The sequence below is a fragment of the Aricia agestis genome, chromosome 9 (assembly GCF_905147365.1).
Source record: "Aricia agestis chromosome 9, ilAriAges1.1, whole genome shotgun sequence".
NCBI classification, from domain to species: Eukaryota; Metazoa; Arthropoda; class Insecta; order Lepidoptera; family Lycaenidae; genus Aricia; species Aricia agestis.
The window spans coordinates 12,495,053-12,519,489 of NC_056414.1; the positions used below are offsets into that span (position 1 = coordinate 12,495,053).

At 35.3% G+C, this 24,437-nt stretch overlaps 1 protein-coding gene across 2 annotated transcripts in view; it reads right to left on the minus strand.

Moving 5' to 3' along the window:
- LOC121730125 (solute carrier organic anion transporter family member 5A1) overlaps positions 1 to 24,055 on the minus strand; it is a 64,959-nt gene extending 40,904 nt beyond the window's left edge. The window contains exons 1-2 of one of the 2 annotated variants that reach the window (XM_042119001.1): positions 23,787 to 24,055; positions 2,386 to 2,420 (exon numbers count right to left, since the gene is read on the minus strand). The gene's annotated coding sequence lies outside the window, so the exon portion shown is untranslated. The remainder of the gene's footprint in view (positions 1 to 2,385; positions 2,421 to 23,786) is intronic. The other variant, XM_042119002.1, reaches the window with a different exon arrangement.
- Positions 24,056 to 24,437: the final 382 nt, after the last annotated feature.

Here is a 24,437-nt window from a genome sequence, read left to right on the forward strand (position 1 = left end):
TAGGTTCTATTTCCACGGACTAAAAAGTGCGTCACGGATAGTCTGTCGTCTGCGCTGCGGCCTGCGCCTCAATCCTCATCCTATCCTATACACGCAATATACACAAACATACAAACGCTAACACACACACATACGCACCTGTGAAGTTGACTTGTTTTAACTACAGATGGCGCTAGATCAAACCACACTATATAGATCAAATGTTCGATTCGTGAGCCGTCAAACTCTTTTAAGACGCTTATCTGTCTACTATACATTGTACCCTAATCTGTGGTTCGCGCTTTGCCACGCAGGTATGAACAATCTGAAAATCTCGAAATCTTGTTACAATCTTGGACTATTTTGTCAAGATCGCGAACAGGATTTCGAAATTCAGGATTGATAGCTTTCAAGATTGAATCTTGGAAAATCACTCAAGATCTTGGTGGAATCTTGATCTTGCAAGATCAAGATTGCATTCCCTAATCAAGGCACAGGTTAATGATCGAAATACCGACAAAACACCTCAGTGTCGTTTAAATAGTCTAGACCACCAGTAGAGCTACACTCTGTAGTTATAAAGCTCTAAATATAGACTCGGTTCAAAACCAACCCTTTGTGGGGTGCACTACAAATAGAAAAGCACGATCATTACGTGACGTTAATATTCGACGAACAAAAAACCGATACAGGCGACGATTTAGTTTAGTGACGCTAGAGCATTCATTTGTTTAATTAATTAATTTCTAATTTGTCAATTAACTAAGTAGATATTTTAAACTTACTTCTGTAGGGCATTAAATTAGAATATAACATTATGATTTACTAGATGTCCCACGCGGCTTCGCCCGCGTAAATTAGGAATTTTACAGAAACCGTACATTTTCTCATAAAAAATATTTCCCCCGTTTTTCCCACATTTTCCTGAGTTTCTTCGGTCGTATTAGTCTTAGTGTGATAATATAATATAGCCTATAGTCTTACTCGATAAATGATCTATCTAACACTGAGATAAGTTTTTAAATCGGACCTGTAGTTCCTGCAAACATACTCTTCAGGTTTATAATATTAGGTAGGTATAGATTTTTTTTTATTATCGCTTGACAAACCTGAGTCTCGATCTAAAAGACTATGAAATGGTATAATATGGTAGTGATGATGATGATGATGAATGTAATTTGCATAGTAGCATATGCTTTCTGTTCTTAAAACAACGCTGAAACTCCCAAACTTGTATCTATAAAGAATCAGGAGTTCCCTCAGCACCTTCCGAACCACGGTATACCAGGTATATCTCGGTGCAAAATCTTACTTGTTGGTAGCATATGCTTAGAATACTTCTCACGAAACCGAAGTCACCACATGTATCCCTATAAGTTTTGAGGAGTTCCCTCGATTACTTATGGATCCTTCATCAGATCACTTTTGATATATACCAAAAGAAAAAATTTGAAAATCGGTTAACAAACGGCGGAGTAATCGTTGAATATAAGAAAACGATCATAACACCTCCCCCATTTTGAAAGTCGGTAAAAATTGTAGCCTATGTGTTATTCTGATGTATAAGCTATATTATTGTAAAGTTTCATTAAAATCTGTTCAGTAGTTTTTGCGTGAAAGAGTAACAAACATCCATACATCCACACATCCACACATCCAAACCAACTTTCGCCTTTATAATATTAGTAGGAAGTAGGATGTAACTACATTACTAAGATAACTATTTAGTAATCTGTGACTAAGAGGAGAGCTTTGATTGTTTGAATCGAAAATTTTTGTTTGGCAAAGATATTAAAGGGACCTTTGGCAAAAGGAGTTTTTCCTACCCTATAGGCTATAGTAGGCTTCATTATATTGTATGGTAACAAGTTCGATTCCCATTCAAATTTAGCGTACTACGAAATTACGGGAAACGTCTAGTTACCAACAAAGACACCACAAGGACTTGCAAGTTTAAATTACAGGGTAGTTCGTAGTTCACATATTTTATTATTCATAGTATTTGCCGCTGCGTGGTGTTCAGGTCTCACAGGACTGTATGGGGTCGATACACCGAAGAATGTTTACACTGAGCACGCAATACCGACCTTATAATAATTTAATTAACAACACTCCAACGAAACATTAATCAGAAATGCCAACGACGTCACATTTATCATAAATTCATCACCAATATGATGAATCCTTTAACAAAAGTGACGTGATGATGACACATAAAAAGTACAGTAGAACATAGAACTTCCTCCTTTTAAAAATCGATTAAAAAGAGAAAGGATGTTCTGGGAACCTATCCATTCTTCAAAAGTAACAAAAGATCGTATGGCGGATCCGACATAGTTTCCGGTGAGCCCACATGGTTTTGGCCAACCGCATATTCAGCAGGAAAAAAAAAAAGAAGTTACGAACCTTCACGAGTCGTGTGATGTTTGCATATCGAAAATCTGAAATAAGAAAATGTTATAATTAATTTTTGTATAGGTGGCATAAGAGGCGCTCTTGCCGACGCATAATTTACACGGAATAGGGATAAATGGAAGTGATATAAAAAGCTACACCGCAGCTTTTTGTTTCCTCAAATAAGGTAGAAAATAACCCCCAAATTGTGAAGAGAAAGTTAAAATATTATTGTATAAATCATATTATAACTAAGGTACATAATATTATATTATATTCTGAGATTATCTTAGTTTTCGACTTAAAATTTTACTATTTGTGCAATAATCTTAATTAACATTTATCTATCTATATACCACTTGTGCAATAATCTTAATTAACATTTATCTATCAAGCGATAGTGTCATTGTAACATTGGACTCCATGTCCCCATCTAAAGGACATGTAATTTAGCGATTTTCATGTTTTTAACTAGAAGAATCTACTGTATGTTATGCTAAATCATAATACCGTTTAATTTAACAACTGTAATCAATCCGTTTTACTGAGCTAATTGACCTAGAAATAAATCAGCATCCATCTCACATCTGTGCACAATATTACGAGTGGTGACAAAACGCTCAGCTGGGGATCCGTTATTTTTCCCTTTTTCTACATTCGCGATGAGTCAGGCACCAGACGGCTCGGAATTTTGATATGAAACCACTCCCTGCATTCTGATAAGACACCATATTTATAACGATGTGCATTATAATATTATGTCTGGTCGAGTCTTTAGCTATGACTGGTAGGTAGAGTACCTTACTTGCAAAATATTGTTGTATTTCGGCTTTCGGCAGTGATTAATTCTGACTTCTGAAGGATATGAACATCATATTTTTTAGTTTTATATTTAACTCGAGTCTTTAGTTATAAAAACTCAGTTTTATTACCGGAACCTGCAGGTCTGCGGAACAACTGACATCTTAGCATCGGCAACATAATATTTAGATGTTGCAGTTACCGTCTCTATCGTAACCAATTCTTATATTTATTTTTTGGTAGAGCAACGAAGAAATAAGGACATTACATAACTTGTATAAGTCCAGATGCCTCCTTTTATCAGAAAGCAAATAAACGCCTATCAGACTTATGTTAAGTACAAAACACGAATACAACATACTATTTGTCCAACGGTTCGTGAAATTCAACAAAACAAGCGTTTATTTTTATCTTTATGTAACGAAACAGTATTAAAGTAATATAATATTATTTTGTAACTCTATTATAAAGATATCATGTAAATATAGCAACACATTAGAAACGCCTATACGTCCTATAGACTGATTGTCCTCAGCTATGAAATAAACAGTCTGCTATTTCATGTATGCGTAGCGAATTAATTACCGTAAGGCAAACTGTGGAAATGCAATATTAAAGCATTTTGCGTTTAATGTTGCATAAGAAATTGCCCTAACTATTAACTTCGTTACCAGCGTAAGTATGGTCAGTTGCTGGAGGTTTTGTGACAGGACTTTATCTATACAATAGAGTTTAAAATGGTTAATGTTTAGACGGGCAATCAAAAACGTAGGTAGTCATCGACAAGTAAATTACAAGATAAGGACGAGTTCACCTATTCGCCTCTTCAACTTCAGAGTTGAGTTTATGGGTCTAGTACGCAATCCCAAATTGCCAAAAAAAACAGCCAAATGCCAATAAACTCTTGCCGCGTCTATGGTGCTGGCCTATAACAACACTACAGTAATTAGTTTCTAAATCCTAGCTGAAAGGGTGTGATTATGAAGCATGTGTGTTCTATTGGGGTAACATCAGTTAAGGGACATGCAGAGGCTCTTCAAAGGAAGATCTTCCAAACGAGGTAAGGCCGAAGCGCCCGAAGCCTATTGACGTCATTTCAAACGATGTCTTGCCGTTTTCAGATTGTCGCTGTTGTTGTTGGTACCGCCACAAGAATATTGTGAATCACCCCGCATGTCGAGGCTCTATTGGATTAAAAAAAATATTTTCTTTACAAAACTTTTAAATTCTTAAATGCCATATTGTACCATTTCCTAGTAGGAACAAAATAGTACTAGATTTGGCCATGGATTAGCAGAAGTAGGCTGATAACCTCAATAGTAATTAATATAAAATGTGGCTATCTCAAATTAGGCGTGTTATAAGGGCGTTGGTATTTAGGCAACAAAGAATTAATGCCCTAAGGCTGGACATCGCCCTTTCCATTTATTGGTATTTAATTAATCCGCAAACACGTAATTATTTTATAGAATACAAAACAGACGCATTATTGGAAGATAGGTAGTTAAAAACTAATAATGTTCAATTAATAAAAGTATGGTTAAAGTTTAAAATTAAGTAGAGTTTTATATTTGTAGGATGAAATACATTAAATTATTTACATACAAACTTATCGTAGGTAACATAATATTATCTTTAAAAATATATTCTCAACCAAAAGTGTCGTTTGTTTAGTTTCTGACTTCTGTGAAAATATTTTCAGTAAGTGGACTTAGGTGACCTAGACAATTAGACAACAATCTATATATTAATACGTGAGCCAAAAACTTTGTATCCCTTTTGACGAAAAATGGGGAAACGTAGGTGAATGAAATTTTGCACAGTTATAGTCTATATGGTAAAGGAGTGCATCGAGCTAATATTATTTTGAAATTATGCTTTTATCATACATTTTTTTAACAAATAAAACATTACACACACTACAACACACACACTAGGAAAATGACAGATTTTTGAGTGACAAGCCTATACATACGAATTATACTCCTTTAATTATGGTTGAAGTCTGTTGACAACAAGGTGACATATTGAAAATGGATTATAGTTTTTTTTTTATTGAATCTTAGATACTATTAGACAATGCTTACACGGCCAGTCTGAGATCAGCTGAGTCCCAGAGACAAGAGTTGAAAAATATATTATGATAAAGTCCTAATGTCGTTGAACTAAGGTCGAATTTCGACCATTGGGCGATCTCTAGTTAGACATAAATAAGCGAAGTTTTATTTTTCGATCCTTTGTTAGCTACTCATAGCCATCCACAGAAAGGATTTCATTATTCAGAAACAGAAAGAAAGAAGATAGATTGTGAAAGTTTTCTACTCTAAAACTGTCAGTGTTTCTATTCTTTATACGATAATCATCCTAAGCCTGCTGCAATCACACGTCTGTTTACTAGACGATCTCTACCTATCAATGCCTATGATAAGAGAATATTAGCTCACTGACCAGTATCGTCCAGGGTTCAACGTCTTGTACGCCGAACGGCGAACTCGATAGCATGTCGTCAATTGACCTCCATTGCACATAATTATATTGTGTCATGCTACTTATGTTTGCTCCATATTACACTCGTTAGGGCCTGATAAACGATGAAGGGAGTTGCATCAATAAAAGGCTCAAGGAACAGTGGGGAACTAAGAAGCAAAGGTATAAAAAACCAGCTTGTTTTGTTCGGCAAAGAAAATATGCACTCAGTAATATGACTCTACTATTTTATTGCAACATGAATGAATTTTAGTTCCTCATTCGATCCAGTCCCATTCCAAACGGCAAAATACTTTCTATACTAATATTATTAAGCGGAAGAGTTTGTTTGTTTGTTTGATCGCGCTAATCTCAGGAACTATTGGTCCGATTTGAAAAATTCTTACAGTGTTAGATAGCTCATTTATCGACGAAGGCTATAGGCTATATTTTATCACGCTAAGACTAATAGGAGCGAAGAAATAGAGGAAAATGTGGAAAAAACGGGTGAAATTATTTGAAAGGAAATTATTTCTTATCTGTGCCAAATAACATTTTTTCTGTTATTTGGCACAGATAAGAAGTAGACAAAGTGAAGGTTTATTTAAGGCTATTTTTTGTGGACTAATTTGTCTGTGAAATATCTAATTTACGCGGGCGAAGCCGCGCGGAACATCTTATAGTTCTTAGATATACGCCAGAATAAACGGTTTGTTTAATTTAACATTTCATAGGTTTATTTTCTTGCGGATCCCAAGACATTTTCAGCATGTTCCTCGGGCTCCCTGAAATAATGTCAAAGGGATTTCGCGGTTGGATACCGCTGTCGCTCCTGGCGACACAGAAGACATAGGGTGAGAATTTGTAATGGGACAAAGTCCGGTTTAAAAAATTACAGGAATTGGACTGGATTGATAAAGAAACGAATGTTGCATTTGCAATGTTGCATGCAGAAATTTTTGTACGCCGATCTCACTGTTTTAAACAGTGAGATCGGCGTACAAAAATTTCTTATTAGATAAAATTCTAAGTCTTGTTTGGTCGTAGTATGGTAAACCTGCTGGCTGCTATGTGATTAACTGGCTAAACGTGACTTAGAAAGTACATACATCCAACGCCTACTTATTGGATAGAAAAGGCTTCACTTGTGGTTCGTTGAGTTGGGGCTTTATGCTTATCTTAACTTTGTAAACATGATGAAGGCACAAGACGTTAAAAATAGTAGCAATTATATAAATAACGATATTTTTTCATATCCGTGCTTGCGGTATCTCAGTAGTCAGTACTTTCTACTAAAAGGCCTAAGTTTTGTCTCTATTATATTTCTAAAATCATTGGGTTCTGATGATTTTTACCATGACTGCGCTCTCGAGAGCGAATATCACCACGTCATAAACGTATTTGTCTATTACGGACTAACACGAAAAAACCTTAAAAGTTCCATTTTATTGCGTCATCAAACCTTTAATGATGTCATTAAACAAATCACACTTTACTTAAGGTCCACTTGATATTTCACCTAAGTGCCTACTACCTACTACGCATGTGACATGGCACACCGGTAGGCTTCGCTGATACAGTCATAGGTCAATCACTTGAGTGAGTCATCTCAACGCCGAGTGCCTGCAACAGCTCAACAGCTCGCCTAATGGCTTGTTTACAGCTTGCTTCGCATCCTCCTTAAAGTGAAGCTTCTTTAAGAGGAGTCCACACCGCCCTTTTTTCCATACAAACGTTGTCCCCTGTTTCCTCCCTGGATAATACTAGTAGAGTTATAATTTTTTTCCTGAATATCTACGGCCATTAATACAAAGTCCCTATGTTTTCTTTTTTTTTTTTCATAATTTAATTATTAAACAAGATACGAACGTTCAAAAACCCAAAAAAATGGCCAGGTTTTTCGCTGTGTTCAAACACCCAGAAAACAGATTTGGCTAGATTATACAAAAAAAAAAACATAGGAACACAGCTCAAGTCTTTCTTTAATCTTAAATGAAAAAAGTACTTAAATCGGTTAAGTTTTGGAGAAGGAATCAGGGGACAACGAATCGTTGATTTTCTGCAGTTGTCTCTATCTCGTTCTGCGGTATAGGCTTGAGGTAAGGGAGACAGCTATAGATATTACACGTACTTTTTAGGGTTCCGTAGCCAAATGGCAAAAAACGGAACCCTTATAGATTCGTCATGTCTGTCTGTCTGTCTGTCTGTCCGTCTGTATGTCACAGCCACTCTCCGAAACTATAAGAGCTATAGGTACTATAGAATCTTGCTAGGTAGATGCAGTCTGTGAACCGCATTAAGATTTTGATACAAAAATGGAAAAATTATAAAAAATTTTAGGGGTCCCCATAGGTACAACTGAAACAAAAAAAAAATTTTTCATCTAAGCTATGCGTGTGGGGTATCTATGGATAGGTCTTGAAAAATCATATTGAGGTTTCTAACATCATTTTCTTCTAACCTGAATAGTTTGCGAGAGAGACTCTTCCAAAGTCGTAAAATGTGTGTCCCCCCCTCTAATTTCTAAATAGGGGCATGATAAGTCTAAAAGAAATATATGATGTACATTTCTATAAAAACTACCAATGAAAATTGGTTTGAACGAAATCTAGCGAGTAGTTTTTTTTATACGTCATAAATGGTAAACCTAAAACCAACAAAAAAAAAATATTTTATCTAACCTATGCGTGTGGGGTATTTATGGATAGGTCTTTAAAAATCATATTGAAGTTTCTAATATAATTTTTTTCTAACCTGAATAGTTTGGGAGAGAGACTCTTCCAAAGTGGTAAAATGTGTGTCCTCTAACTTCTAAAGTAGGGGCATGATAAGTCTAAAAAAAATATATGATATACATTACTATAAAAACTACCAACGAAAATTGGTTTGAACGAGATCTAGCTATTAGTTTTTTTTAACGCCATAAATGGTAAACCTTAAATTAACTTCCATTAAATCAACTGAAATATAAAAATAAATCGAAAACCTTTAAATTTCATAAAAATAAACCTTATTGCTGCTGCGGAACCCTTCATGGGCGAGTCCAACTCGCACTTGGCCGGTTTTTTTTCATTTCTCTAGCCCCTGGTGTATCCTCTTAAGCTAACAAGTATTGTATGCACGTTGCTCAAGAAATAAAAAGATCCGTACAAGAAATCTACTTAAATTAAAATGAATTTTAGTAAGTCTCGCTAAAACTCGAAAAGGACTGAACCGATTTGGCTAATTTTAGTATTGAAAAATTCGTGAAAGTCCGGGGAAGGTTTATATTAGGAGGGAAGTGATGGGAAGTTCCCGGGTCATCTCGTAAGTATTAAAATTGTGGCTTTAAGCGACAGTTATCATCGTATTTAGGTCCTAGATTGAGCACTGGGTGTATTCTAGGTCATATTATGAATCACAACATGAGCAAACTTCCATGTTGTTGTTATCAAACGACGTACAGCCATATACAACGTACTCTCTACATTATCTGTTTGTGGGTAAACATATTTCCATGTTTAATAGCCACTCTGCCTTCATTTAAAATTCACGGTCAGCTAAAGCGTATAACATCCATATTATCATTATTAATAACAACCGGTGTCCGGTGCGTTGTTACGGCAGATTAACTTTGCGTATCCTATAACCTTTCCACACATTGCAAATTAAAACCTAATTGCTATGTGTTATGCTAAGTACTCACATACGGTTTTGCTCGATAGTTTTACTCCAAATCGAGTAATAATTACTGTGTGGATCGCAAAACTCACAGCAGCCTGCTCGATGGAATTAAATATATCGATTTCGAGTAAAACTATCGAGCAATGCTGAATGTGTGGACGAAAGCCCGAGCTGCGGGTTTTGCTCGACGTTATTGCTTGATCGAGCAAAATCGACAGGCGAGTAAACTTGACATGGAATAAGTTCTGGAGCCTAAAAGAAATATTAAAATCCACACTACCTCTGAAACTTAAAAAAATAATCATGGATGGATGTTTGCTGCCTTGTTTGGCGTATGGATCACAAACCTGGATCTACAATAAAAAAGCAATAGAGAAAATACAAAAAACCCAACGTGCAATGGAAAGAAGTATTTTAAATATAAGGTTAAAAGACAAAATAAGAGCAAAAGACATCAGGCAAAAAACAAATATTATAGACGCTTTGCAACACATGAAGAGACAAAAATGGAAGTGGGCTGGCCACATCGCGAGAATGACAGATGAGAGATGGACCATCCTAACCACAAATTGGCCAGGCCCTGGCGGCAAAAGACCTAGAGGCCGCCCGAAAGAACGTTGGGTAGACGAAATCAAAAAATACGCTGGGAGTAACTGGACAAAGAAAGCTGCATCAAGGAAAACTTGGAAAATTTTGGAGGAGGCCTGTACCCGACAGGGGCCTTAACTTTATTTACTTTACCTCTTAAATAAAAATATGTTCTTATTATGTTTATCAAAATTATGTAAAAATATGTTTGTAAAGTTAAGGATAATAAAAGAGGCTTTATTATTATTATTATTATTATTATAGTATAAAAGTATTAAATATATTTCCGTTGTCTGGTACCTGTAACACAAGTCCTTTAGGTACTTAGCACGAGGCCAGACTGACGTGGTGTGAAGCGTCCATAGATATTATTATTATTATTACTATTAAACGTTGAGTATTCTGAATTTCAACGTGGTTGCTAGTTAAATTACTGGTTGACTAAAGCTCGTACACCGAACCCGTGGAAAGTCTGCCATTGACCTATCGCTATTTGTCGCATTCACTCGAAAAAATAAGCTATTTAATCTTGTGTATGCAAATCGCGATAGGACTGCGATAGCGATATTTTCGCGTTTAATTGAGAAGGAAGAGTGGATAGACCATACATAAATAGTCGAATTTTTAGTACGGTACCAATAATTTAGTAATTAAGGTGTTTTGAAATATGTTATTTAATAACTCCTCTACGTTGGGGGTTAGAAAACAGACGCAGGCCGCAGCTGATTACTGATTTGATTATTCGTTCGTACATTCGATTAAATCCGGAAAATATCATCCATAGTCTGGAAACTTAAGAGAGAATTTAGGTAGGATTGAAAATAAAATTTCGGTAAGGAGCATCAGAGAACATTTCTGTTACTGAAAGGCTATCAGTGGTAATTAACTTGTACGTGAATATTCCTAAAAGTTTGGTACGAACAAATGTAACGGGCAAATTACCAGTACCAAAATAGAAAACGGAAAAAAGGTTTTCGGTCGTTTCCCTTTTAATGCATGAACGTTTCGTCCCTGTTTTATTTTTATGTTTTTATTCCCTTTCTGTGTTTGTGATACGGTCTAATCTTTTGACCTCGTTTTGTGTGTTTGGACGAACATCCGTATGTTTTCTGACGATTAAATTATAAATTGTATTAACTGTATAGATTCTATGGTAGATATACTGGTAGGTATACCTGACAACATTAAAACTTGTGAACTTATTTATTATAAGGTATAGCGACAGACAGCAAAGTAACAGTTATAAAAATTATACATGAAATAAATAGCATTGTAATTTGTACCATGCAGTCCAATAAAATTATCACTATAAGTACACAACATTCAATTAAGCACATGCCAACGTAGAATAGAAAAAAATCCTGAAATCCAAAGCTGATTAATAAATAATAACTCATCACCTTAAATAGATTAACGCATATGCCAAACCATTAAACGTAAAATGTCGTGCACCCGTTTCTCTTATGATACAGGCATCTGCTAAGAAGGGATGTTTTAAAATATCACCACAAAAGTGGTGGGTTAGGGGGTGAAAATTTGTATGCCAGGAATACCATTTCACGGGCGAAGCTGCAGGAAAAAGAAGGTTGGTACATAAAAGGTAGATTGTTGAGTTGCGGTAGAGACTACAGTAAAATTAACAATGTTTAAACATAACAAGCGGATGTTCTTAATTTACTTCTGTATATAAATATTAATTAAACAGGTTTTTAAAGGTCCCTACTCCCTAGTCACCATTATTACGCACTTTGATATTTTTTGTTTTACTTTTGTGAAAACTTAGCTTCTAATTTCTTCCTGTATTGTTACCTAAGCAAAATCTCTTTGCTTAATAGCTAAGATTTTGCTTCCTCACTTCTTGGGCTAATGCTTCCAACATTACATTAAAACCGAGCGATTTTATCATAGACATGTTCATATTTTAAGGCAGGCTACAGTCATTATGCGGACTTAGGTGTGGCACACCCCCGAATATCGACCTCCCAAGGTCGTTGCCTAATTTCTGTAAAATTATCTATATTTTATATTTTCATAACGTAAATTGTAGTCCATCATCAGCAACAAGCGACCACATAATATTATTACCGCGTTGTTATCATTTCTGATTTTAGGTACTGACTATATTTATGTAGATACCAAGAAAAGGTTGATACACCGTTGATACAAGTATGCATGATATTATGTAAAACAATACTAAAAAAAATATATAAATAGGGTAAAGTGACGTAACTGTCGTTTGTAACAATTACTCAGAAATAATTACTAAATACATTTTGTTACGCTCCAGTTTTAACAGACATCATATTGCCTCATGTCATGCAAATTTGATGAAAACAAAAGCCATTAGAGAAAAAATATAATAAGAAAACGTTAATTTCAATATGTTAATAAGTTACAGTTCACCTTGACATTTAAATATTTTCACACAATGATTCTATATTTGTTTGTTTTGGCGGTGTTTTTCACTTAACATTAAAGTAGGTATTTTATAAAAATTTACAATTAATTCACGTATGCAACCGAGTTTCTTTTAAAAAAAACTTAAAAATCGATTACAAATCGTTACCAATTGCCTTTATTTGGAAATATTTACTCTTTGAGAGACAGAGCTGCGTAGAATGTAGAGTACTAATAGTCCAATCACTTTAGGCCAAATTAGGAGCAAATCTCGGAAAATCGAGGTACCCAGTATATTACCACGTAAAAACTTGTAGTTTGGCACCCTAAAACAGTTCTCAAAATTCACATATTATGATGGTTGCAAGTTTTAAAATCAGGGGTCAAAAGTCACAAAAATCGTTTTTTTCCTTTTTTTTGCAAATATTTCGTTTTCTATGCGTTTTATGTTTTTTTTACGTGGTAATATACTGGGTATCTCGATTTTCCGAGGTCAACCCCCTATAGTGACTGGGCTATACATTAAGTTTAAATATTTAGTTAAAAACAAAATATATAATTTACGTATTTTAACATTGCTTTATGTTAAACTTTAGAATAATAAAAAAGCAATATATTATATTATTATTCAAATTCACTAAACAAGAAACTATTTATCGCAAATACGTAAATAAAGGTCAAAATGAAACAAAGAAGATGTGTAGAGGTTTGGAGCAGGCAGAATGTAAACGAGGCCAGGGCGATAACACGTGCTGATAAAACATCTCGTCCAATTGATTTGATGTCCACTTGGGAAAGTGATAGTGCACATTTTTTTTAATTCCCCCTGTTACAATTTAGGGCTCCTACATAAAACTGCGAATTCGCATCGCATCGCAAATATCTGCGACAAAACTCATCTATACATACATACATACATACATATAAATAAAATTGGAGTGTCTGTTTTTAATATTGAAAGGACCGTTTTTACTACATGCATATGAATGTATGTAGCGTACATACACCTAAACAACATTTTTTACAATTTTTGTCTGTATGTCTGTCTGTCTGTCTGTTTGTTCCGGCTAATCTCTGAAACGGCTGGAGCTATTTTGCCGGGACTTTTTTTGGTAGATAGCTGATATAGTAAGGTGTAACTTAGGCTACTTTTTAACCGACTTCCAAAAAGGAGGAGGTTATATTTTACTTTTTTCATATTTGTTAGCGGACTATCCATCTTTGTTATTATACTATGTTGACGCGGACGAAGTCGCGGCCCGCGGGCAACAGCTAGTAGTTACTAAAAATCATCTAAAATGACATTGCGATGCGAAATCGCAGAACTATATGTGTGGGAGCCCTTAATCGAATAAGGGTGAAGCAACTGAAACAGGGTCTAAAGGCAAGACCGCACTAGGCGACACTATAACGTTGCAGGCAATAGCAGAGCTACGCGACAGTTCACGTTCCCTAGAACAGTGTAGTGTCGCCTAGTGCCGTCTCACCTAGCCTATAAATATACATTATACGTATTTGCGAGCGGGTAAGAGTAAAAGCGAGGATACACTGCTCCATTACGTTACTTCTGACATTTCATACACTATGATAGCCAGTAGGCAGTAGCCACAAATCACAATCCACATAGATGCGTTGCGACTCGCGACGTTGGACTTGATGTTTTGACAAATCTCGTCGATATTCTCGCAAGCCAGCGAAATGACGGACAGGTAGGTGAATGCGTTGCAATGTAACAGTCAGTCTTGTATCATAATGATATACGTTGCAGTAACGTATGATGCGTAACACTATGTTTCAACAACGCGACACACGTTATTGCGAAAAATAATTGGACGAACAACTTGTTTCGGAAGAGTTCATTCAATAGTGCAAAATAAGCACATTAGGTACGTATGGTACGTCCTAGAAGGTCTACAGACTACAAGTTACATTATGAGATTGACAATATCACAACAATATTATCAGCACATGACGTCTTTTCTGCTCGCAGCTCGTGTTGATTATCGTCATCCATCAGTGTAGTCATTAGGTCAATGGCGCAAGGCTGCTTGGCCTTCGGTGAAGAAAGTAAACAAGTAAACAGCTCTGAAATTCTAATAGAGCTAGGGGCTCCAATCACAGCTTGTCAGTTTGGCTGTTTTGAATACGTATTAGATGATGATTTGAGTATTCGATCGTTAGGTACGTAGCAGGTGCCCTTTGTTGACAGTTAACTATGAAGTACTAAGGGCGGATTCGACCAAACTGGAGTAAAATTTTACTCGAGTATAACTGTTTCCTGATCTAAGAGTAAGCTGGTTTTGCGTTTTTCCAACTTCTAATCCAAGAATGAGGTAATTACACGGGAGTAAATATTTACACGGGCTATTTTGGTGGAGTACATATTAAACTCAAAGAGAATATAATCACTACGTTTTAATTAAACTGAGAATAGTTGCACAACAGGGTGTCAACTGTCACGGTCGGTGTCATTGTGAACTATAATTGACATTTTATTTCATACTCTTTGAGTAACTTGGTAAAATGCAAACGATAATACCCTAGAGTAAATTAAAGGAGTAAAATTATTCTCATGATAGTTATACTCGTGTAACTTCAAGTTTGGTCGAATCGGGCCTAAGTATAGTACTTCGTAGTTAACTGTTTACGAATCTCTGGTACCATTTAAATCGGCAGCGAAGGGAGTATTTCTCGTACTGCTGTTTGGATTTTTCACACGCGGACGAATATATTGGTACAAATATCTGAGGCCTTAGGTTCTGATAGGTTAGTGGAAGAATTTTACTCTGTCCTGCAACCAAACATAAACCGGGAATCTCAGGGTTACGTAAAAGGCAATCAACCATCTTTGCTGTCCATAGTTGGTAGTTCGCAATTTATTGATAACTTTTCACGGAAGGTTTAAGGTTCAAGGGTCTTATGATTGAGGAGGTCAAAAGATTAAATAATTAACTCTCAATGTTATTTAAAACTGTTTTAACGATGTTTTAACTTTTAACAATTAATATTATTATAGTTTGATCACTAAAAATGTTGATGCTATTTTTGGTAAAGACATCTTTTTCCTAGTGCAGCTCCAAGTTGGCTCATGAAAAATACAGGCTTATAATATGAACGTGTCGAGGGGCTTATAATAGGGATGATGACAAGGTCAAAGAATAGCGAATTTTGTTAATAAAATAAAGAAATCACGGTAAAAAATAAGTGTTCTCAAAATTTCAGCTTGATAGCATTTGTATTTTTTTTGTTATGCGCCTTCAAAGTTGGATATTCAAGTCGAATTTTTTTTCAATTAAATTTCTTAATATTTGTATACAATTCGATAACTTATGCAATTAAAAGCAACTTTTGTTATGAAACCACTTTCATAAACGCAATATTTAATATACCTGTCGAACAAAGTTGTCTCCCCATGCGTACAAACTACGAAAGACTGACGTCATACTTTCGTAGCACTTTGTATGGAGCATTTCGGGCAGGTCTTTTTTATGAGATATTTGAATTGTCATATCTTGGTGAATTTTTAAGCTATCAGAGTCATTCTTTCAACGATGTTTCTATTTTTTAAGTGTCTTTCAATTACCGATAAGAAAAAAAAATAGTCATCATGCCTATTCGTCTACGATTGCCCATGAATCATGATAGACATGAGACATCGTATATATATGGTTTAACAATTAACATCCAACGTCAAGAAAGGGCCTTGATACAAAATATGACGAATACAGTAGGCCTCCCGACTTCCGAGTGAAATCAAAACTGTATGTTGTCATCGTAATACAAAGTATTAAAGGTGTTTATCGTCTGCTACGCATTAAACAATCATTGCTCTCAAGTATCAATTTAGTACGAGACGATATTCCGCCCATTGCGGTAACTAGTTATTTCCTTTTACTTAAAGTCCGTTTAACTGAAGGTACTTTAGGTTCAGGCAAATACATGTTTAACACTTTTCGACTTTATTACTTGGCAATAAAGGTCAAAAGTGATAAGGTGTTTTAACCTAAGCAACTAAGCGTTACTCGTAGCATTGACAAAAACTCTAATATTTCCCGCAAAAGGACTCTATATATAAAACGTTTTTGCTGAAAAGAGTATTGGATGAGTAAACTGCCCTTTGAGTAATCCTAAGTAGGCATTATAAGTTGACAAAGGCACAGTAAAATATGTACCCAATACCCTGGACCGCCGCGTGGGCCGCCCTCTGCCCACCTAAGGGCTATTTTGGGGCAATTTAATAAATGCTATTTATTCCGAGTTTAACCACTGGACTTTATATTAAACATTCATTCTTTCTCATCATCCGTCCGAAAATAATTATGCTACGCTATTAAATAATACCGTGTAAGATTAATTCGGTAGACCTATATTATTGCGAAAAACAGCATCAGATTTATACATTAAAGGTACTTGACCGACGATGTCTTTGCTTAGTTGGCTACTTTAAAAAAAAACTTAACGAATCATAGATAATTTAAAAAAAACAGAATCTACGGAAAAGCGATTTTGCCGCGTGAAAACTCGGCACGGTCGGTTGGTGCCGCAATAGATTGCGCAATACGCTTGCATCAGGGCCAACACGTTGCTCTTTGACAACTGTTTCATTCAATCCACCGTCCGTCTTAGCGAAAGTAATCGTATGACCGTGATACTATTGCTATGACTTTGTGTGCACCCACCTTTAGCGAGTAAGGTTATCCTCAGTACGACAGCTATTACAACTACATTTAATTAGTCGTTAATCGTTATTCTAAAGTGTAGTTAATTGCAAACTTCCGCTGTCTACTTTGACTGAAAACATTATAATAGGGAGCCCTAGAACATTTTTTTTATTACTATCAAGCAAATTTTTTGTGAGTATTAGTTAACTTATAAGGTAAGACTACTGAACCCTAAAACGGAACCCTAACAAGCAGATTTATAGGTTAATAGTTATTGAAAGGCTAATAGTTATATAATTTAAGAGTAACATTGTCCTACAAATAGAACAATCCATATTTTAGGACCATCAAGTTAAAGTATGAAATCCTTTCTATTTCTGTTAGCTATCAATTTCAAGATTTTACGCAGATAAAAATGTTGTTCGTCTTATCAAAGCGAAGCTACTCACAAAAAATTTGCTTGATAGTAATAAAAAAAAAATGTTTAGGGCTCCCTGACTATTAATAGATGTGACACGAAATCAATACGAAAAATAGTGAATAATATAAAAAAAAACGACTCAGGATTATCGTTTTATGGAGGATTAAATCGAGATAATATAACATTGGTTTTGGGAGATTGTCGTTGTATAAAACGAAAGATTCCCGGCTTAATATCGTGATAGAGATCGGGGAGTACGTGCAAAAAATACTTAACATGGTATCAAGTGATATCCCCGAGGAAAATATTTTGAAGCTTACAGAAAATAACCTTCATTGACTTTTAAGCATTATATTATGTAGTTTAAGATATGACCTAACAATTTCCAAGAAGATACATACTGCTCTATTACCAACTTGCTCTAGCTACTTCAAAATTACTTCTTTAAGACCCACATGGGCTCACCTACGTTAAAGTTAACCCTATGTAATATTATAGTAATTAACCTGACATCTAGTAACACTTAACCCTTTATTTGACAGATATATGGCATATATACATTATTCCAATCCAGCGCTGGATTGCAACTGGAATAACTTTTTCCCATGGATTAACATTTAACTACTCTACAACAACTTATTTTCTCTTCAAAGAGCTGCAATTAAATTGCAATTACGTCTCCTGCAACTACATCTGTATTAAAAATTAAAAGGAAATTAGAAAATGCTAGAAGAAAGCTGGTTTTCATTCCCACATCATTTTATTTGTCGCATTCGATGGGCATATTTGAAAAGAGACTGCAATAGGGCTGTTATCGTTTTAGGCGTAAAACAGTAGCTGGATTACGGCCTACATAGTACATAGAAGCTGTATAAAATATTACCTGAACGTAGCCTTAAAGGGGACCTTTAAGAATTTACGCAGACAAATGGCCGCAAGAAAGTTACCCTAAAATCTTAATAATTATTAGGTAGAAGATAAAAACAGAAAAGGCATCCACTGTCTCAAATGAGAGACTTTATTGTATGAATGATCTCCTTTAAAACGTTAAATAGAACATTAACAGGTCGGTACGAACTACGAATTAAGTAAATTAATACGAATTAGGTCCACCCAAGTAGGTCAAGATTAAACAGCGCGTGTTGCTACAACAAAGGGCAGTCATTCGTGATGGTTCCACAGTTTATACGCTGACTCAGGACATCTCCGCATCACGTACCGAAACGTAAACATTTGGATCATACCTGATTTGATCATGTTACATTGTTTCTGGGTGTTAAAAATGGTGTATTACCACAGATTAGAATATAATTATAGTACAAGTTATTAGGAAGAAATTTAAAGTAAAGACATTAACATTTATGATATTTTTGGCAAAAATTGATTAAGTTCTGCACTAGTGGAAGCACTGCAAGACCAAGTTGAGAATAGAGATCAGAATGTACTACTGCAGATAAATTCGGAGTTTGCCGACATACAGCTTTCAGGCTGGCTACTGTGACCACTGTTGCACGATGTTTTTTTTTTTCAGCCGAGTATGAGTTTTGAATTTTGATAGTACGATGAATGTAGAAAAGTATGACCTCAACATCGTGTTTATAGGTATACACGTAAATGCGTAGTTTTATTTATGGGCCTATAAGGGACGTTGTTTGTTACAATAGATTCGTTTGGGTCGCATCCCTCGTCACTAGGGAATGCAATCTTGATCTTGCAAGATCAAGATTCCACCAAGATCTTGAGTGATTTTCCAAGATTCAGTCTTGAAAGCCATCAATCCTGAATTTCAAAATCCTGTTCGCGATCTTGACAAAATAGTCCAAGATTGTAACAAGATTTTGAGATTTTCAGATTATTTATACCTGCGCTGCAAAGCGCGAACCACAGATTAGGGTATATATAGTAGACAGATAAGCGCAGACGACAGATTATCCGTGACGCACTTTTTAGTCCGTGGAAATAGAACCTATGCAATTGCCAAATTATATGCAGTAACGCACACAATTACGCGCAGCGCAGACGTGTGCGTTACTGCATATAATTTGGCAATTGCATAGGTTCTATTTCCACGGACTAAAAAGTGCGTCACGGTCCACGGATAGTCTGTCGTCTGCGTTGCGCCGCTTTAAATGTTTCAAAAAACTTGAATTTGTAAAAACTGAGTTTGTTATGTTTAGTTTATATAACAATACCCAATTTTCTCAAAAACAACTTCTTTGAAACATTACATAATATATTACTTAATATTAAAATACTGGTTACTATCAATTTGCAGCAAAAAAACGCATTTTTTTCAATTATTCTGCTCAATCTTGAAAATCCCGAAAATCTTGATTCGCGACCAAGATCTCGACCCGAATCTCAACAAGATCTCGAACTGACCAATCTTGATTCAGAAAAAAGACGCCAAGATCTTGAGTAGTCAATCTTGGTCCAAGATTGCATTCCCTACTCGTCACAATATGTTACAAACGAAGCCCTAAGGGCCAGTACACCTAGGCCGGTATAAATATAGTCAGTACTCAAGATGTATCTTGGTCTCAAGACGCGGTTCGGCTCTATGATTGGTCCAAATTTTGACAGCCAACCAATCTGATACTGATTTTGATTGATACTGACTATTTATACCGGCCCTAGAGAGTGGCGAGACTGTGCCCGCAGCCGAGCATATATCCATAGTAAACTTGGCCGAGAGCACTGTCCCGCCCCGCGCCACTCTATTCGGTAGGTGTAATCAGGGGTCGTAACTCGTACCACGAAACTGTTTTGAGACTCAAACAATCGAAAGAGAATGCTGCGTCTTGCTCTAACAACGTCATTTCACGTTTGCTGGAGTAGGACGTGGCATTTTCGTTCGATTGTTTGAGTCTCAATTCTCAAAACAATTTCGTGGTACGGCCCCAGGCCCTAACACACGAAATAGTATGATTACGCGTATTTTTCTATTACTTGAGTTTCATATCCGTCTGTATTGGAAATCGGATGGTATCGGACACGAGTGCGGTGCATTGCGGATATTATAATTGATTGATGTGGCGGAAGAAGGACGTACGGGCATTTTAATGCGATACAGAAAACAAGCGCGAAGTTGATCGATCTCATCTTTTAAACTCCAATGTAGATATAAGATATTTGGGTATAACTAGGGTTGTGCCAAACTGAATAGCCGGACATAGTCGCTAGTTTGGGAGTTGGGACTTGGGACACGTTAGTCATGTTCATGTCGGCCGGCATGTCGCTACTTGCTAGTTTTGATAACTTGCTAACCTATCATGGAAAAAACTATTAGTAATCGCTTAGTTGCTATATTATGTAAAAAGCCTAATAATACAAGCGTCCGGCTTTGATTAGACCAGTCGGACTTAATTTTGCTTTGGCCGGACACTTTATCCGGACGGTTGGCAACCCTGAGTACAATCGAGTTCTAAAGTCTTTGCAGGGAAACATCAAAACTGCATTCCCCTCCATCAAAGGGGCTGTACATTAATCACGTGATGTTTTAGCAACTTTTTTGAGAGAGACCCAAAGTGTGAAGGGGTCACGCTTTTGGCCTTTGTGATTAATGCTTAGTGCTTACTAATGGTCAGCCAAAATAAAATTAAAACTAATTAAATTATAAAAAAAACAAGTAAAAATGATAACTGGCTTGCTTTTTATACACACAGAGAGAGAGAGAGAGAGAGAGAGAGAGACAGAAACACGCGCACGCCACACGGCTTACAAGTTACAACTATAACAAAAAGCACAGACATATTAGATCAAGATAGATCGGTGTCAATCTTGAATCTTGATCTACGTTTGAAGCAAAAAGTGTCGTTACAACTTTTTCCGTCTAGCCCCCTTTCGCTACGCGCGAATCGCGATAAAGAACTTAGTTCCAAAAATATTATAAATTGGCCCAAGTACGTGCTAACTTCTATGTGTGAGGTGTGTAAGACACTGGTGTAATGCTCCTCCAAAAGTTATCTTGTTCTTCCGTCTAACTCTAGTATAAAAAAATGTTGGCCCTTAATAAAATAGAAGTGACAAAAACGCCTTCTATAAACCACCGCGAGCGAAACTCCACATTTGCTGGTCGTTCTTACTTCTTACCTCATAATCAGGTAAACATTCAGCTTATCTAAAATGACGAAACTCTGGCTGTCGCTGGCTCTTACTCTATAATATGGTAAACGTCATAATATCCAAAGAAAATGTATGAATTTTGAACGGCGTATAACGCGGTGCATACAGATAATATTTGGCTTGGAGCTGGCAAGCGCAATCTGACGTTATTTATTGCGCGGCTCGGAGTTCGAATCTAGACACGGAACAGAATTGACCCACTAACGTTCTACTTCGCCTTTGTACTAAATCAATGCTCCCATTACAATACAGCATAGGAAACTAAAAGACAGCCTTGACTTTCTTAATATAAGAATAGTGTCAGGATAATACATAATAATATAAGGATAAATGTTAAGGATGTCCCATTGATGAAACAATAATGTTCCATTATCTTTGATAAAACAAGGTTATTGCAATTCTAATGCGATAAGTAGTCTTCTAAGAATAAGTCATTGTAAGGCTAAATTGTGGTACATATGACAAAAAATTAGTGGTTGGTATTTCTGCCACATAGTTCATCATTATAACATGACTACAATCAACTACAATGACAACATGAAGTGATAACAAATTTTGAAAACAGTCTCTGTGTTCAATTATCTTATTATTTTCAACTCCTGGCATAGTTTTATGTTTATAAACATAATGTGTGCAGAAAGTCTAAGGATTACTTAGATAAAAACTATCTGCCTAATTTCTGTTCAGCACAACAACAAAATTTTAATCACCGGTTAGTTACAGGGTCTGTTTTATTTAATGGCTATTTATGTAAACATAAACAGTTTCACGACAGACCTATTTCAATTCTAGGACATGTCTCTGCAGCATGTATAATAATAGACTTGTCTAGACTCAACACAAGGTCCAGAGGTATGCTTATACCTCTGGTTAAAATTATTGAGGTTAGAATGGAAAATGTTCCGACCGCAATATTACTTTTGAGTAACAATAAAATTTATTCTTCAAAGAATTAAGTGCCAGCAGAAATTATTTTTTTATCACCCTGCATATAAATGAGAAGATAATATTTACTTGAATATTTTGTGCTGCTAAAGTTACTTCACATTATATATAAAATTTGGAATTTATTTAATTTTAAATAGATTAACAACAAGTAATAAAAATATTTGCAAATTGAAACAATATACAATTTTTATTCTCATGTGACACATTGAGAAAGTAACTTGAAAGACAAGAATAAATTATTGTACAGCTTGTATATTACATATTGATAAAAGGTCAAGTTACTTTATAAAGTAACTTGACCTTTTATCAATTGTATTATAATACACTTTTTATTATAAGTTTGTATTTTAAAGTCTTTTATTCGAACTAAAATATCATGAATGAATAGTCGGCAGAAAGGTTTACAATGTTACCCTTGACAACAGCTGTTCAACTTCAACTACCTACCTGTTTTGGGTCATAAAATACTTCAAATTGCTTCCTATGTGACCTAAGGGTTGTTTTTTATAGAATAAATGTAAAGTTTTTATGAATGTAGAATTGAATTTTTTGTTTTGTTGCTGCGAAGAAAATACAAGTGAGCGTTATATTCTAAAGATCCTCTGCAATATTAATTACAATGAGGTCAACAAAAGTACATGAACACCTTCTTTTATTTTAAAATATGGTATAAAGTAAAGTAAATTTTAAATTGGGGAAGCAAAAACATAGTTTAAAATTATAATTAATATTTTTCTAAACCTGCATCAAAATATAGGCATGTTGATTAATCACTATAATTGTAGTTTTCATTCTACCTTACATTATATAATAATAAAGCAAAATTTATATAGGCTCTCTTGTGTAAACTTTTGCCAGTTTTTTTAAATTTAATATTTTGCCTTTTAATTAAATAACTGAGGCTTGTAAAGAGCTTTGGTTATTGACACCATAGTGCATTATATATTTTCTTTGTTATTTTGCCACCTGCAGTTGTATTTTGAAATAAGTACTGAAAACAATTTATAGGTCTAGGAAATGAAACTTTGTATTTTTAGACACCTTTAGTCTCAGTCTCATTTTAGACATGTTTTGCATATTATATAGAAGTTAAACCCTTACCATTTTACAATTGATAAAGATAAATATAGCGTTTTACGTGTTTACAGGTGAAGTGTTATTAATTGACTTCATGGTAAATTTATAAAAACAATGCTCTTGTTTCCAGATAACGCTGCAGCTATGTTACATAAAGTCTTTATTGTTTTAAGGGCAGTTTCCATTGCCACGTTTAGTAAATATCACGAAAACAAATTTACTCGTTAACACAATTTCTAATGGTAAAAAATATGTATTTTACTTACATTTTCAGAACTGTGCTTGCATACAACGTCGAAGGATTGTATAGAAACCCAATCTCTTTGTGAAAGGCAAAAGTAGCACCACAACACCGTTTTAATTGCACTCGTGAATTTGTACCACAAACGGAAAATATGCACCCAGATAAATTATTGCACAATATCAGGCACACTCAAACTAGATTTACTGACAATATTTTTATTCACACGACACAAAACACAATTAATTTTGGTTTTATTGACTACTTGTCGTCTGTCATGCTCGGACCAAAATGTTTACGATTATGACAATTCAGAGATGACAGAGCGACACTGACGTTTTGCGGTGTCATTTGTCTATGACGTATTGATTTTTTTTTCTCCCAATTAATTGTACGAATGATTTTGCCAAATATAAATATTAAAAAGAAAGCAATAATAATTATTAGCATTTACCGTGTAGTTCTTTTCTTACCTTCAATTTTCAAATCGCCAAACGGGTTAACAAGATATTTTTGTAGCTAATGTATTTGGCAATGGCAATAAGATAGCGACATCTAGTGATTCATTTAAATTTATATAGTGACATCTAGCGGCTAATTTAATAACTACAACGAAAGGAACAAGATAAACGTTTGTAGAGTTTTAGCTAAGCAGTCATAGATGGCGCTAAAATTT